Source organism: Pseudophryne corroboree, chromosome 2, assembly GCF_028390025.1.
Source record: "Pseudophryne corroboree isolate aPseCor3 chromosome 2, aPseCor3.hap2, whole genome shotgun sequence".
Lineage (NCBI taxonomy): Eukaryota > Metazoa > Chordata > Amphibia > Anura > Myobatrachidae > Pseudophryne > Pseudophryne corroboree.
In genome coordinates this window covers 193,766,991-193,781,237 of record NC_086445.1, presented here as the reverse complement: position 1 = coordinate 193,781,237, position 14,247 = coordinate 193,766,991, and the positions used below count along the sequence as shown (strand labels likewise).

The 14,247-nt window shown below is 46.1% G+C and overlaps 1 protein-coding gene across 2 annotated transcripts in view; it reads left to right on the top strand.

The window, feature by feature from the left end:
- The window catches only part of ZNF385A (zinc finger protein 385A), a 334,020-nt gene that overhangs the window by 210,166 nt on the left and 109,607 nt on the right, over window positions 1–14,247 (top strand). The gene's annotated exons all lie outside the window — the stretch shown is intronic.

The window sequence follows — 14,247 nt, the reverse complement described above, 5'->3', positions numbered from 1 at the left end:
TAAAATCACTTCTAGATTAAGCAGACATCCTCAAAGTGTTCCGCTTATGAATGGTTTTCTGTATGTACTGTATGTATGTGTGTATTGTTTCAGATGTGCCTGGACAGTCCCGTTGTATAATATAAAGCATTTTGCATCTTTTGTTGTACTCTCCTTTTAATACAGTTTTGCTGCTACAGTGCTTTGCATTGTGGTAATGACTTAAATTGGAATTAAATGGAGATTTAAACTTGTGAGCCTGCCAAGAGATTTATGTGCACAGTGCTCAGGAGTAGACCGGAACACACAATGGAAATGAATTGTGGCAAACCCATATCTTTGTCTGATTGATTCGCATGTAATCTGCCTTTGCTAGCTCTAGTTAACTGTCCTGCTTTTAGAACAGCTGTCTTTACAGCTGGGCCGCTTCGGATTATTTTTTAGCTCCCCGTGCCCAGCTGAGACGCGGGAGGGGGGGTAAAATGGGAGGGGGAAGCCCCTGGGAGTGTTTTTTTTCTGTTTATTTCGCATCCGTAGTTGAATACTTTGAATGAGGACAAAAGTCCAGCAGAGATTGGAATAATATTTATACATGTCAGTGTAGGCATAGATGGGATGTTACAAGCAGCTGTGCCTCTATGAAGCTGGATTGATAAACACTGGATTAGTTTGTTACAGATAACATGTACAGATCTGCTAGTCCTCCGTTCTCATTGCATACTGCCGCTTACAGTACTTGAGATTCCCTTGCCGTGTGTGATAGCAGCCAGAAGGACATATAAACAGTTTGGTATGAATTCCTCTTCCTGTGTAATGTATCCTAATCTAGTAACAGGCTATTCTGGAAGAATTGCACCCCTGGGAGTTAAACCGCTGCTGAAGATAGCGTTTTATGAGGTTAACTCTTTCACAGCTAAATAAAATCTTTTATTTCCTTTTTGAGAATGATTGTTTGTAATCAAAGAGCCTGAATAAGATTGCTCTGCGTCTGATAAGGAGGTAATATACAATATTCCTCAGTGAGCCATTCTGTCTTGCTTCTGAACATTACTTCCTAAGTATGTTTCTCAGTGAACAGTGTCTATGGGGGTCATTAAGATCTGATCGCTACTGTGCGTTTTCGCACAGCGGGCGATCAGATCTGAACCACGCATGCGTATGTACCGCTATGCGCCGGTGCGTCGCACAACAGCAACAGGCATCGGCGCCTAGCGACGGGATGGTGCAAAAAATTCGAACGCACGGGTGTTCGCAAGGTGATTGACAGGAAGAGGCTGTTTGTGGGTGGCAACTGACCGTTTTCCAGGAGTGTCTGGAAAAACGCGGGCGTTTTGAGGGATGGTGTCTGACATCAGCTCCGGCCCCGATCAGCAGGATTACGTCGCAGCGGCTAAGTAAGTCCTGGGCTGCACAAAGACTGCACAAACTGATTTTTGTGCAGCTCTACAAAAGAAGCGATCGCACACTTGCACAGGCTTTTCCCCTCCCCCTGTAGGCGGTGACTATCTGATTGCAGGACAGCAAAAAAAGCAGCCCAGCGATCAGATCTGAATTACCCTTTATGTTCCTCTAATTCTGGAGGATTTTATGTACTTGCTCTCTCTCATTGTTTTGGGTGGTCTTCAGTATGCCGCCGGCCGGGATCCCGGCGACCAGCATACCGACGCCGGGATCCTGACCGCCGGCATGCCGACACATATTCTCCCTCTTAGGGGTCCACGACCCCCTGGAGGGAAAATACATAGCGCGTGCCACTGTGCCGGCAGCGTGGCGAGTGCAGAGTGTAGCGCTTGCCCAGCTGTCGCTATGCCGGTGGTCGGGATTCCGGCGCCAGTATGCTGGCCCCCGGGATGGGTGTAGTATGGTATGCCGGCAGCTGGGCTCCCGGCAACCAGCATACCGGCGCCGGGAGCCTGACCGCCGGCATACCGACAGTGTGGCGAGCGCAAATGAGCCCCTTGCGGGCTCGCTGCGCTCACCACGCTGTGGGCACGGTGACGCGCTACGTGCGCCACGCTATTTATTCTCCCTCCAGGGGGGTCGTGGACCCCCATGAGGGAGAATAGCTGTCGGTATGCCGGGTGTCAGGATCCCGGCGCCGGTATACTGTGCGCCGGGATCCCTACATTCGATATACTGAAGACCACCCCCCGGAATCCTGGTCGCCGGCCACTCATACTATACCCATTGTTTTTTATCCCTGATCTTCCAGTTTATGGACCCGGTAAGCAAAGCAGATATCATTACTCAGATCAGTAGCACATGAAGGCTTCTTATGGTCAATATCAGGGGTATAATTACTGTTTTGGGGCCCAGCACTGAGAGTCGAGTCCAGTGATCGTATGTGTACCCATCCACTTTAGAGGCTGCATATGTATATGCACTGTTTATAATAATGTAGTAATCAGGCGCAGGATATCTGTGCCACATATGGGCTGTGGACTGACAGGTGGACATCAGTTTGCTAAACCTTAAATGCAGGAGACTGGTTACTATACATTTATAGGGGATCCCAGTGGTCACAATGCCGATGCCGGAATCCCGAAGCGGCGACACAGGCTATTCTCTCTCTGTGGGTGTCCACAAAACCCTTAGAGGGAGTATAGAACCTGTGGCAAGCGCAGCGAGCCCGCAAGGGTCTTACTAGCGCTCGTCCCGCTGCCAGCATTACGGTGAACGGGATCATGACAGTCGGGATCCCGTCCACCGGTATTTCATACTGATCCCATTTATAGAAACAGAGGTTCTCTATGAGCCTATGGGCGGGTTGTACTAAACTGCCTGTGTTGCGGTGGAGGAGGAGGATGGGGGTTCAAAGAGCACACTGGGATGCTGACAGCATGCAGGTGAGGGAGGTTGGCGTGAGTGGCGCGGGGCGGCGGGATGCGACGGGAAGTGGTAAGAAGCCCATAGGCTTCTATAGGGTATTGCAATAAAAAGCTGGCAATACCCTCTGCATCGGTAAGCGGGCGGCCAGGGTTTAGTACATTGAAAATGCGGTAAAACTCCCGAAAAACTGGATTTTTACAGCATTTTTCTTTTAGTAAATCCTGTTTGAGCAGTGCTGGTCAAAGTCGGAATTGTCCAGATTTTTCATGGAAGGTACCAAGACTATGCGTGCAAGCCAGTTCTGCAATAGAGACAATGGGGGTAATTCCAAGTTGATCGCAGCAGGAATTTTATTAGCAGTTGGACAAAATCATGTGCACTGCAGGGGAGGCAGATATAACATGTGCAGAGAGAGAGAGATTTGGGTGTAGTGAGTTCAATCTGCAATCTAAATTGCAGTGTAAAAATAAAGCAGCGAGTATTTACCCTGCACAGAAACAAAATAACCAACCCAAATCTAACTCTCTTTGCAAATGTTATATCTGCCCCCCCCTGCAGTGCACATTGGCCCTCATTCCGAGTTGTTCGCTCGGTAAAAATCTTCGCATCGCAGCGATTTTCCGCTTAATGCGCATGCGCAATGTTCGCATTGCGACTGCGCCAAGTAAATTTGCTATGCACTTAGTAATTTTACTCACGGCTTTTTCATCGTTCTGGCGATCGTAATGTGATTGACAGGAAATGGGTGTTACTGGGCGGAAACAGGCCGTTTTATGGGCGTGTGGGAAAAAACGCTATCGTTTCCGGAAAAAACGCAGGAGTGGCCGGAGAAACGGAGGAGTGTCTGGGCGAACGCTGGGTGTGTTTGTGACGTCAAACCAGGAACGACAAGCAGTGAAATGATCGCAGATGCCGAGTAAGTCTGGAGCTACTCAGAAACTGCTACGAGGTGTGTAATCGCAATATTGCGATTACATCGTTCGCAATTTTAAGATGCTAAGATTCACTCCCAGTAGGCGGCGGCTTAGCATGAGCAAATCTGCTAAAATCCGCTTGCGAGCGAACAACTCGGAATGACCTCCATGGTTTTGCCCAATTGCTAAAAAAATTCCTGCTGCGATCAACTTGGAATTAACCCCAATGACGGTTCTCAGGATAACTAGGGTCAGTCGAGGTTTTAAGGGTATCCATACTTGAGCACAGGTGACCTCAGTCACCTGTGCTCAGTCCTTTTTATTTAACCATCTCACTACCTCAGTCCTTTTTATTTATCCATCTGTGCCAAAATATGGATATTCGTAAATCCTGGATTGTTAGGATGCACTGATTTTGGGAAACAACTGGCCTAGAATATAGCATTACATTCAATCACAGGACCTGAATGGAAATTTGTGCATATTGTGCCTAATTCAGCCTCAGTTGAAAATAGCAAATTCGCAAATCGGACGATTATCGAAAACCTGCACATGTAATGTGACCACATCACATGCACATCAACTGAAGGCCAAAATGCGTTTGCAATGGGATCGTAGGCCCAGCAAAGTATGATTGCATAGCGATTGCCAGAAAGTGTTAGTTTGTGGGAGGTGGTTGGGAAAACGCAGGGGTGTCATGGGCATTTTTGGGGCGTGCATCTGACGTCAGCTGTGATTGCTGCAATAAAAACATGCTACTGCAGCTGCGTTTATTCTGGTATACATGGGTGCAATAAAAAACATGGTGCCGATGCTACTGCAGCCACATATATCCTGCGTATACATGGGTGAACCGGAATTGTGGATGGTACTTGATTTCTGTGTATGCATCGCAGTTATGTGAATGTATGCGCAAATTTGAAAATGCATCGGTGGGCGTCTTTAACCTTTATGGGCGACTTTTCACATGCGTTTTTTTAAGCAGAAGCAGTTCTGAGAAAATTGCAATTTCTATCACAATAGCGAGCCAAGCTAAATGAGGTCCATAGTACATACGTTACAAAATTATTATTTGCAGCAATTGAGCAGATCGTATTGTGGGGTTGATTCAGACCTGATTGCTGGGCTGCTAAAGTTGTTGTGCTGTGTTCAGATGGTTGCCGCCTAAGGGGAGTGTATATTTGTCATGCAAGTGTGCGATCGCAGGTACACGCCGAGCTGCAAAAAAAACCTCTTCAGTCAGCAGACAGCTGCAAATCCGTTTGCACCTCACTCACCAGTGAATGATTTTTTCACTGTGCGCAGTGTATGCGCAGCCCAGGTCTTACTCCTATAGTGCGATGAGAACAGGCTGATTGGGTTCTGAGCTGACGTCACATACCCTCCCTGAAAATGCTTGGGAATGCCTGTGTTTTCCCAGACACACCCAGAAAACAGTCAGTTACCACCCATAAACGTGCTCTTCCTGTCAATCAGCATGTGAATGGCTGTGCGATTGTAATTTTCGCACCAGCCTGTCGCTGTTCGGTGATGCTTGTTGTTGTTTGCCGACGCGCTGGTGCATTGCGGTGCATGTGCAGTCAAACGCTGATCGCCCGCTGTGCGTAAATGCACAGCAGTGATCAGATATATATCACCCCCTACGCCTACGTCTTGGAAAATTATAAAGTGAGAGAGACAATGTACCAACCAATCAGCTCCTAACTGCAGACGGTTCGAAAAATGACAGTTAGGAACTGATTGGTTGGTAGTTTATCTCTCCCCACTTTATCACTCTCCAAGGGTTAGTGCCTTTACACCTTAGCCATTTGTAAATGGCCTCAGTGGGATACATAAAATTAAAAGCAAGTTCTGCTGTCTTTAAAGTCAGCGTCATGAGACAATTTTGAGTGAAAAAAAGGAACAGTGTTAGGAAATTTGTGACCAATTAACCGTAGACATCAGTTATAGTAAAATATGAAGGGCATTGCTCAGTGCACGATATTGTCTGCTCAGCCAGCTGCCACACACTCCTTCCAGGCTGTTGGCAAACATGTGACGCTGACACATACCTGGCTGAGGATGTGACAGTGTTTTGCATGGAATGGCAAGGTGGAGGAATGGTAGCGGCAAGGAAGTGGAATGGAGCCCAGAATATATGAAGGTGATGACCCGGAAAGAAGTAGAATTGGAAGATGGAGACAATGATGTAGAATAAATTGCATGGGAGGAAATGGCCCGGAAGAGCACTAGGGTAAAGAAACTGATGAGTGAAAGCAGGAGTGGGCCTGGAGAGATATAAAGGAGAGATGTGGAGAAATAGAAAGGAATAAAGAGGAAACGGGAGGAGAAAAGGTGATAAAAAAAAAGTGAGGTGGCAGAAATTAGAACATGTAACAGAGGGTCTAAGTAGACAGAGAAAGAAGTATATGGGGAAGCAAGCATAGGAGCTCATACTGCAGGGACGCCTGGGGAATACAGCTTCTCATGGTGGAAGAATGTGTGTGTGATGCGACATGAGTTGGAGAAACAGAATATTCATATGAAGGTCACTTGGGACCCAGCTAGAAATATACATCTGGAAACAGCTGCACTGGACTGTGAAGCTGACACATTTTCATGGCTGTTATATATAATTATTTTCATGTTACTCTCTATTCACCGAAGCTTGCCAGGTAAGACCCCATAACTAATATGCTGATGGCTAGGGAGTCATTCATGTCTGTTACCACTGCTCTGTTTCTTGTCAGGAAATGTTAATGCAGAAAGCTTCTACTGGGTGGGGGTCATTCCGAGTTGTTCGCTCGTTATTTTATTTGTCGCAACGGAGCGAATAGTCGCTAATGCGCATGCGCAATGTCCGCAGTGCGACTGCGCCAAGTAAATTTGCTATGCAGTTAGGAATTTTACTCACGGCATTACAAGGTTTTTTCTTCGTTCTGGTGATCGTAATGTGATTGACAGGAAGTGGGTGTTTCTGGGCGGAAACAGGCCGTTTTATGGGTGTGTGTGAAAAAACGCCACCGTTTCTGGGAAAAACGCAGGAGTGGCTGGAGAAACGGAGGAGTGTCTGGGCGAACGCTGGGTGTGTTTGTGACGTCAAACCAGGAACGAAACTGACTGAACTGATCGCAGATGCCGAGTAAGTCTCGAGCTACTCAGAAACTGCTAAGAAGTGTCTATTCGCAATTCTGCTAATCTTTCGTTCGCAATTTTGATAAGCTAAGATTCACTCCCAGTAGGCGGCGGCTTAGCGTGTGCAAAGCTGCTAAAAGCAGCTTGCGAGCGAACAACTCGGAATGACCACCTGTATACATTGGTTTATAAGGTTCCGGCTCATTTAGGGGCTGATTTTTATTTGCACTGCTCTCTTGTCATGGATGCAGATACAACGCATGCAGAGGAGCAAATGAACGCATTTATGAATATCCTAGTCATACGCAATTTCCCAATTACGTTGTTACATGAAATAGGACATTTCAGCTTATGAACTTGGCGATGTTAAAGCAATTATACATAACCTCCATGACCTGTGGGCGTATCATGGGAGTGTCCTGGGTGTGTTTCAAATGCTCCGTTGTGCGTATGGGGTAGGGAGGCCTGATTCTGACAGATCTCTTGCAGCTAGAATGGTGCAGGTGCAGTGGTCAATACTAATGGTAACTGGTGCGGCAGCCGGTGTAACTCAATGAGTGACCCTGATTTCTGCTCACATGAACCCCACCCCGGCATTAGCTGAACAGTTACTGTCACCAGCCAGATCCTATAATGATACGTTTTATGTAGCAAGCAAATAACAGGGCGGGATGTACTCTGCAGTGCGCAGCGGCAGCCTGACTTCCGGGACTCGGCCCCCGGGAGTCAGTCTGCGCAGGGTGATGGGGGCGGGCGTGAGTTATGCTGGGAGGGATCCAATTGGATCCCTCACATAGCGCTGCAGAGAGAAGCCCATTGGCTTCTGTGGGGTATCGCCATCAAAAGCTGGCAAACCCCTCCGCGGCGCTAACCTGGCAGTCGGGGGATAGTACATTAGGAAAATGCTGTAAACAGGGGATTTACCGTATTTTCCGTTTAGTACATCGCGCTGAAAATGAGGTTCAGTGTGGTGAGGTAATATTACATCAAGCACACAGTTTCTATACAGTGATCCCTATTTTTCCAGCCCATACACCAGCCAGCCCAAAAGCTAACTCTCTGCTTTGACTGCCCGACTCTCCTTCTGAGTCACACTGCTCTTTCCTGAATATCACTGAAGACATATGAAAGTAGGACAAAATGGACAGGTGGAAAGGATTCTCCATGCTTTGTCCAAACATTTCATAAAATTGATACTTTAACCATATAACCTTTTATTACTTTATATTACCAGTAAGCCAATGTCAGGAAAGGGGCTACTCCTAGGCGACTCTAGGCAGTCTTGGTAGGGAATCAACCTCTGCACGTGAATGGATTGAAATAGCAGTCGTATATATTTATGTATATGTAGGTGAAAAAACAAAATACAGCTATATCTCTTGCTATTTTAATAGCGCTGAGTTGGGTTGGTGGTGCTCCCAGATAATAGTCCCGAAAACGGTATCAAAGGGAGTTTGCGAAGAGCAAGCAGACTATGAGGGGGAATTCAAATCTCATCGCACCCCATATCCCCCGTCTAAAGTGACAGGAGATCGAGGGGCGATATTTGAATTCCCCCCTTGTTATCGCGCTGATCGCACCCATTACAGTTGGCTGTAGGCGCGCAAAGCACCTAAACCCGATTAAAGTAATAGCTGCAATCGTGGAAAGAAACGGGTCTCTTTACGCGCATTTCAGCTCTCCGCCCCCAGGGGTAGCATGCTGAAATTTAATTGTCGTGCCCGTCGGCAGCAACATTTGAATACTGCCGGCAGGTGCAATTGCCAATGGGAGGGGGGGGCATTTGAATCCGGCCCTATGAGTCTGTCTGTGGCACACTTTTATTTATATCTTAAATGTATAATGAAAGTAATTAAAATATAGCTTTTACACATATATATAAAAAAGGGGATAGTGGATTCCACAATCAGTCACTGCAATTGTGGCTGAAAGAGTGGTCTGTAAGTTTATATTATCCCTTTTAGTTTAGTTGTGTATATCAAACATTATACAGGTTGAGTATCCCATATCCAAATATCCGAAATACGGAATATTCCGAAATACGGACTTTTTTGAGCGAGAGTGAGATAGTGAAACTTTTGTTTTCTGATGGCTCAATGTACACAAACTTTGTTTAATACACACAGTTATTAAAAATACTGTATTAAATGACCTTCAGACTGTGTATATAAGGTGTATATGAAACATAAATGAATTGTGTGAATGTAGACACACTTTGTTTAATGCACAAAGTTATAAAAAATATTGGCTAAAATTACCTTCAAGCTGTGTGTATAAGGTGCATATAAAACATAAATGCATTCTGTGCTTAGATTTAGGTCCCATTGCCATGATATCTCATTATGGTATGCAATTATTCCAAAATACGGAAAAATCCCATATCCAAAATACCTCTGGTCCCAAGCATTTTGGATAAGGGATACTCAACCTGTATCTTTACTGTAATATACAGTAATAGACTCTAGGCAGTCACATAGGACACAGTAGACCTGATTCACAGGAAAGTAAAAATGTGGCGCCATCTAGAGATTTTTTTTATCATACTGTGAATGCACTCGCCACAGGTTCTTTTCCTACTCTATGGGTGTCGTAGACTATTCCACAACTGGGAATAGTCCCTGCTGGTCAGCAAGCCGTCCAGTGGGCTAACTGTTGGGATCCCGGTGTCGGTATAGTGACCAGTGGTCACATAACCGCATCCCCACTGCTCATGTCAGGCGCACGGTCTCTGAAATTTAATTGGGTGTTCCTGGGAGGTGACCAGTCAGACGCCCGGAGATGTACTGTCTCATGGGAGTGTCTGGAAAGCGGTACAGAGGAGCATAATCAGTCACATCAGATGCCATACACAGATGGAGACTCTCCACCTGCCATAGTGTTTGTGCAAGTTAAAATGGTGCAACCGGTGGGGGTGTCTAAAGACGCTGATACTGGGCGCATTAGTCCCTGCACATTGGGAAGCATGGATTTACACCAGGGAAGGGCTTTGCAGCCTCATTAGCATAAAGTCGCAGACGCATAGGCAAAAGACGTAGATGCCGCTGCATCTGACTCAGAATCTGGCTCTATGTGGTAACTGGGCAGCAATAGGGTGTAAACACGTAAGAGAACCATTCTGTGAGACTGCCATGAACGTGTAGCCAGAGTTACTACTTATTCTGTTGTGTGTATGCTAAATGGACGCCATTATAAGTTTCTGATAATGATGATGGTTTCTTCTTTGGATGGAGTAGTTGGAAGCGCAATTGCATAGACACATATAACTTAATACAGGTATATAGCTGTATTAGCATTCCATTCACTGCAGGCATCTGTAATTCCGTTCGCATTGCTGTGATTTAGAATCAGGCCCTAAAAGAGTGACATAATGTTACACATACAGGGCTCCCCCATACTGAGCAGTAGCTTCTTACATGGAGGGCCCCAGCTGGCAGCTTCATACCTGTGTCGCTGCTCCCTGCTTCCCTGTCATTGATGGGCTGGGAGTGAGACCGCTCTAACATCACATTACACGCTTTTTCAAAGCTGCCGACTTCTTGTAATAATGCACACAAAACATGCCTGACTTTGGGCCTACTTCAGATCTGATCGATGGGCTGCGTTTTTTTGCTGTCCTGCGTTTAGATAGTCACCGCCTACAGGGGGATTATATTTTCGCCGTGCAAGTGTGCGAATGCATGTGTAGCTGAGCTGCTAAGAACAAGTTTGTGCAGCCCAGGACTTACTCTTCCAGTGCGATTGAATCCTGCTGATCGGGGCCGGAGCTGACGTCAGACACCCTCCCTGAAAACGACTGAGCCCGGACACTCCCTGAAAATGGTCAGTTGCCATCCACAAACAGCCTCTTCCTGACAATCACCTTGCGTACGCCTATGCAAATGGATCCTTCACACCATCCCATCGCTGACCAATGCCCATTGTAGCTGTCCGACGCGCCTGCGCATTGCGGTTCATACGCATGCACAGTTCTGATCTGATCGCCCGCTGTGCGAAAACACACAGCAGCGATCAGATCTGAATAACCCCCTTTGTGTGTATTGCTCCTGCACGTTTAAGCCCAGCCCTTAAAACTACCAAGAATGTGTGGCTTTGAAAAATGGTTTGTTAATAAATATATCCCCTAGTATAGTGGCTCCCAAACTCTGTCCTCAAGGCACCCTAAAGGTGCGACACAGTTACACACGGTGCAATTTTACCCCCGATATGGACTATGTAGTACATATCGGAAGTAAGTGTAGTACATATCGCACCATGTATATGCACCTTGTGATGCCTATGCGCGGTCCCGCAGGATCGGCATCGCAATGAAATATAGTGGGTACAGGCAGGGCTGATACTGTCTATATCGGAGGTTCATGCCTCCAGCGTGAATATAGTCAGTATCGGCCGCCACACGGGTCGCACAGTGTGTATGCACCTTACCAGTACAGGTGTCAAGGATATCCATGGCTGAGCACATGTGGGTAAATTAAGTGGACTGATGTCCTAATTAAGGCAGCTGTGCCCAAGCTTGGTTATCCTTAAAACCTGGACCGTTAGGGCGCTTTGAGGACGGTGTCTGGGGACCTCTGCTCTAGTCTGATAGAGGAGCAGAAGGTGATGATGCTCTTCTGATCCTGACTCACAGGATTTGATATTTCCAAAGGTGAAATTTTAATGTTAGCCGGCATACTGTATATACATTATCAACTGACTTTGGTAGCAATTAGTCATATAAAATGAATATAAATAGCACTAACACATTTCCTTGACAAAAAGCAGCACCGCACGGAAATGTGCACATTATACATTCTCATTCAGACCATCTGGAGAGGAGGAGATGGGAGAAAAGGAAAAGCTTAGATTGACGTTAAGGTTACAGCATATATAACGTACCTATTGAAAATGTTTCCAGTGCCGTAAGGAATTTGGAAATACATTTCACAGTTGTAACTCAAAGAAGCCGATCCTATTACCTGCGAAGGGTGCAATGTGCCATTTAAACGCCGGCAAGCTCCCTTCATGGGCTGATTTCGGGCTGAATTCGCACTAAAGTGCTCGGAGCCCTATGGGGCAGCGAGCACTTTTGTGCGAATTCGGGCTGCCGTAAAGTTCGGCTGCTGCCGCAATGATTCGCAACCAGCTAATAGGGTCACCCCCTAAGTGTACCATGAATGCCCACATAATTTACAAATAAAAATACAGGCAATCATAAGTTCTGCTTCAGAGATGGAGGCTAATGTATTCACAGCTGTGATCCCATATGCAGCAGATGTGTGACAATATGCTAATGCTGCCTGGTGATGTTGTGGAACGCCCACCGGCGGCTGTGTACAGAGATGCGGGGCATGGCTAAAGGAAGCGAGATGCTGGAGCCACTGTTACTGCGTACAGGATCACAGACGCAGGCCGAGGCATGCACGGAAATGATTTGTCTGTTTTTTACGCCACTCCCCATTCTCTCCCCCAAACGCTTCCAGACTGCCAATCACTGTGAGTGAGGCGATTATCGGCTGATAATCACTTAACTCCTTAAATATCAGCATTGCGTATATCTCTGGTGCAGGACTATAGATTACATAAATATTCACCCCCCTTGTTTTAATACATGACAGAAGCAACTTTAGTTTCAATTATAGCTGCTGCTCACTTTGGGTGAACCACAACCAGCTTCACACTAAACATCCTAGTGATATTTGGTGGACCCCTTCATTCAAGTAAAGCATTCATTACCTCTAACACCAAGAAATAAAGACACGGAGACTTGAATTTGGCAGAAAAATTGCTAGCTATTTATTTGACCCTAACCATAGCAAACCTGTAAATGAAAACTTTGTTAAGATGCCGATTCAGCCGGCATATGGTGGCAGAAAAAAGAATGGCTCTATTCAACTGACTCTAACCTTAAAATGCTAAAATCAAAACCATCCTAATTTAACTACAAACTATCAAATCGGTAATAGGTGCCCAACTCAACCCCCACAGTGACTACCCACCCTGATGGGTGCCCTGCCGCTGCCCCCGGACGGGTGGTCGAGCGGCCAAAAAGTCGATGGAGGTGAGTGCACCTAAACCATACCAAACTGTAAAACACTACAGCTTACCATACAACTACAAACTGCCGTTCTTTTCCGCCAATAAATAGCCAACGATAAACCCAGCCAACAATTCAACGCCAATGCACTCCGTGCCAGAACCTCTACCAACAGGGCGGGAGGGCGGGAAGGCAAAATCACCAACAAGAGAGAGCAAAATGGCCTAGCCTTCCCTATATATATTAACCCTCCCCTTTTTCCAAAAGGCTGTACTTTCCTCACATCTAAGTCCACCCCTCACAAGATGTTTAACTCATTCCTTTCCTATGCAGTCAATTCTCTCTCCTAAACATCCTAGTGATATTTGGTGGACCCCTTCATTCAAGTAAAGCATTCATTACCTCTAATACCAAGAAATAAAGACACGGAGACTTGAATTTAGCAGAAAAATTGCTAGCTATTTATTTGACCCTAACCATAGCAAACCTGTAAATGAAAACTTTGTTAAGATGCCGATTCAGCCGGCATATGGTGGCAGAAAAAAGAATGGCTCTATTGAACTGACTCTAACCTTAAAATGCTAAAATCAAAACCATCCTAATTTAACTACAAACTATCAAATCGGTAATAGGTGCCCAACTCAACCCCCACAGTGACTACCCACCCTGATGGGTGCCCTGCCGCTGCCCCCGGACGGGTGGTCGAGCGGCCAAAAAGTCGATGGAGGTGAGTGCACCTAAACCATACCAAACTGTAAAACACTACAGCTTACCATACAACTACAAACTGCCGTTCTTTTCCGCCAATAAATAGCCAACGATAAACCCAGCCAACAATTCAACGCCAAGGCACTCCGTGCCAGAACCTCTACCAAAAGGGCGGGAGGGCGGGAAGGCAAAATCACCAACAAGAGAGAGCAAAATGGCCTAGCCTTCCCTATATATATTAACCCTCCCCTTTTTCCAAAAGGCTGTACTTTCCTCACATCTAAGTCCACCCCTCACAAGATGTTTAACTCATTCCTTTCCTATGCAGTCAATTCTCTCTCCTAAACATCCTAGTGATATTTGGTGGACCCCTTCATTCAAGTAAAGCATTCATTACCTCTAATACCAAGAAATAAAGACACGGAGACTTGAATTTAGCAGAAAAATTGCTAGCTATTTATTTGACCCTAACCATAGCAAACCTGTAAATGAAAACTTTGTTAAGATGCCGATTCAGCCGGCATATGGTGGCAGAAAAAAGAACGGCTCTATTAAACTGACGCTAACCTTAAAATGTTAAAATTCAAAACCATCCTAATTTAACTACAAACTATCAAATCGGTAATAGGTGCCCAACTCAACCCCCACAGTGACTACCCACCCTGATGGGTGCCCTGCCGCTGCCCCCGG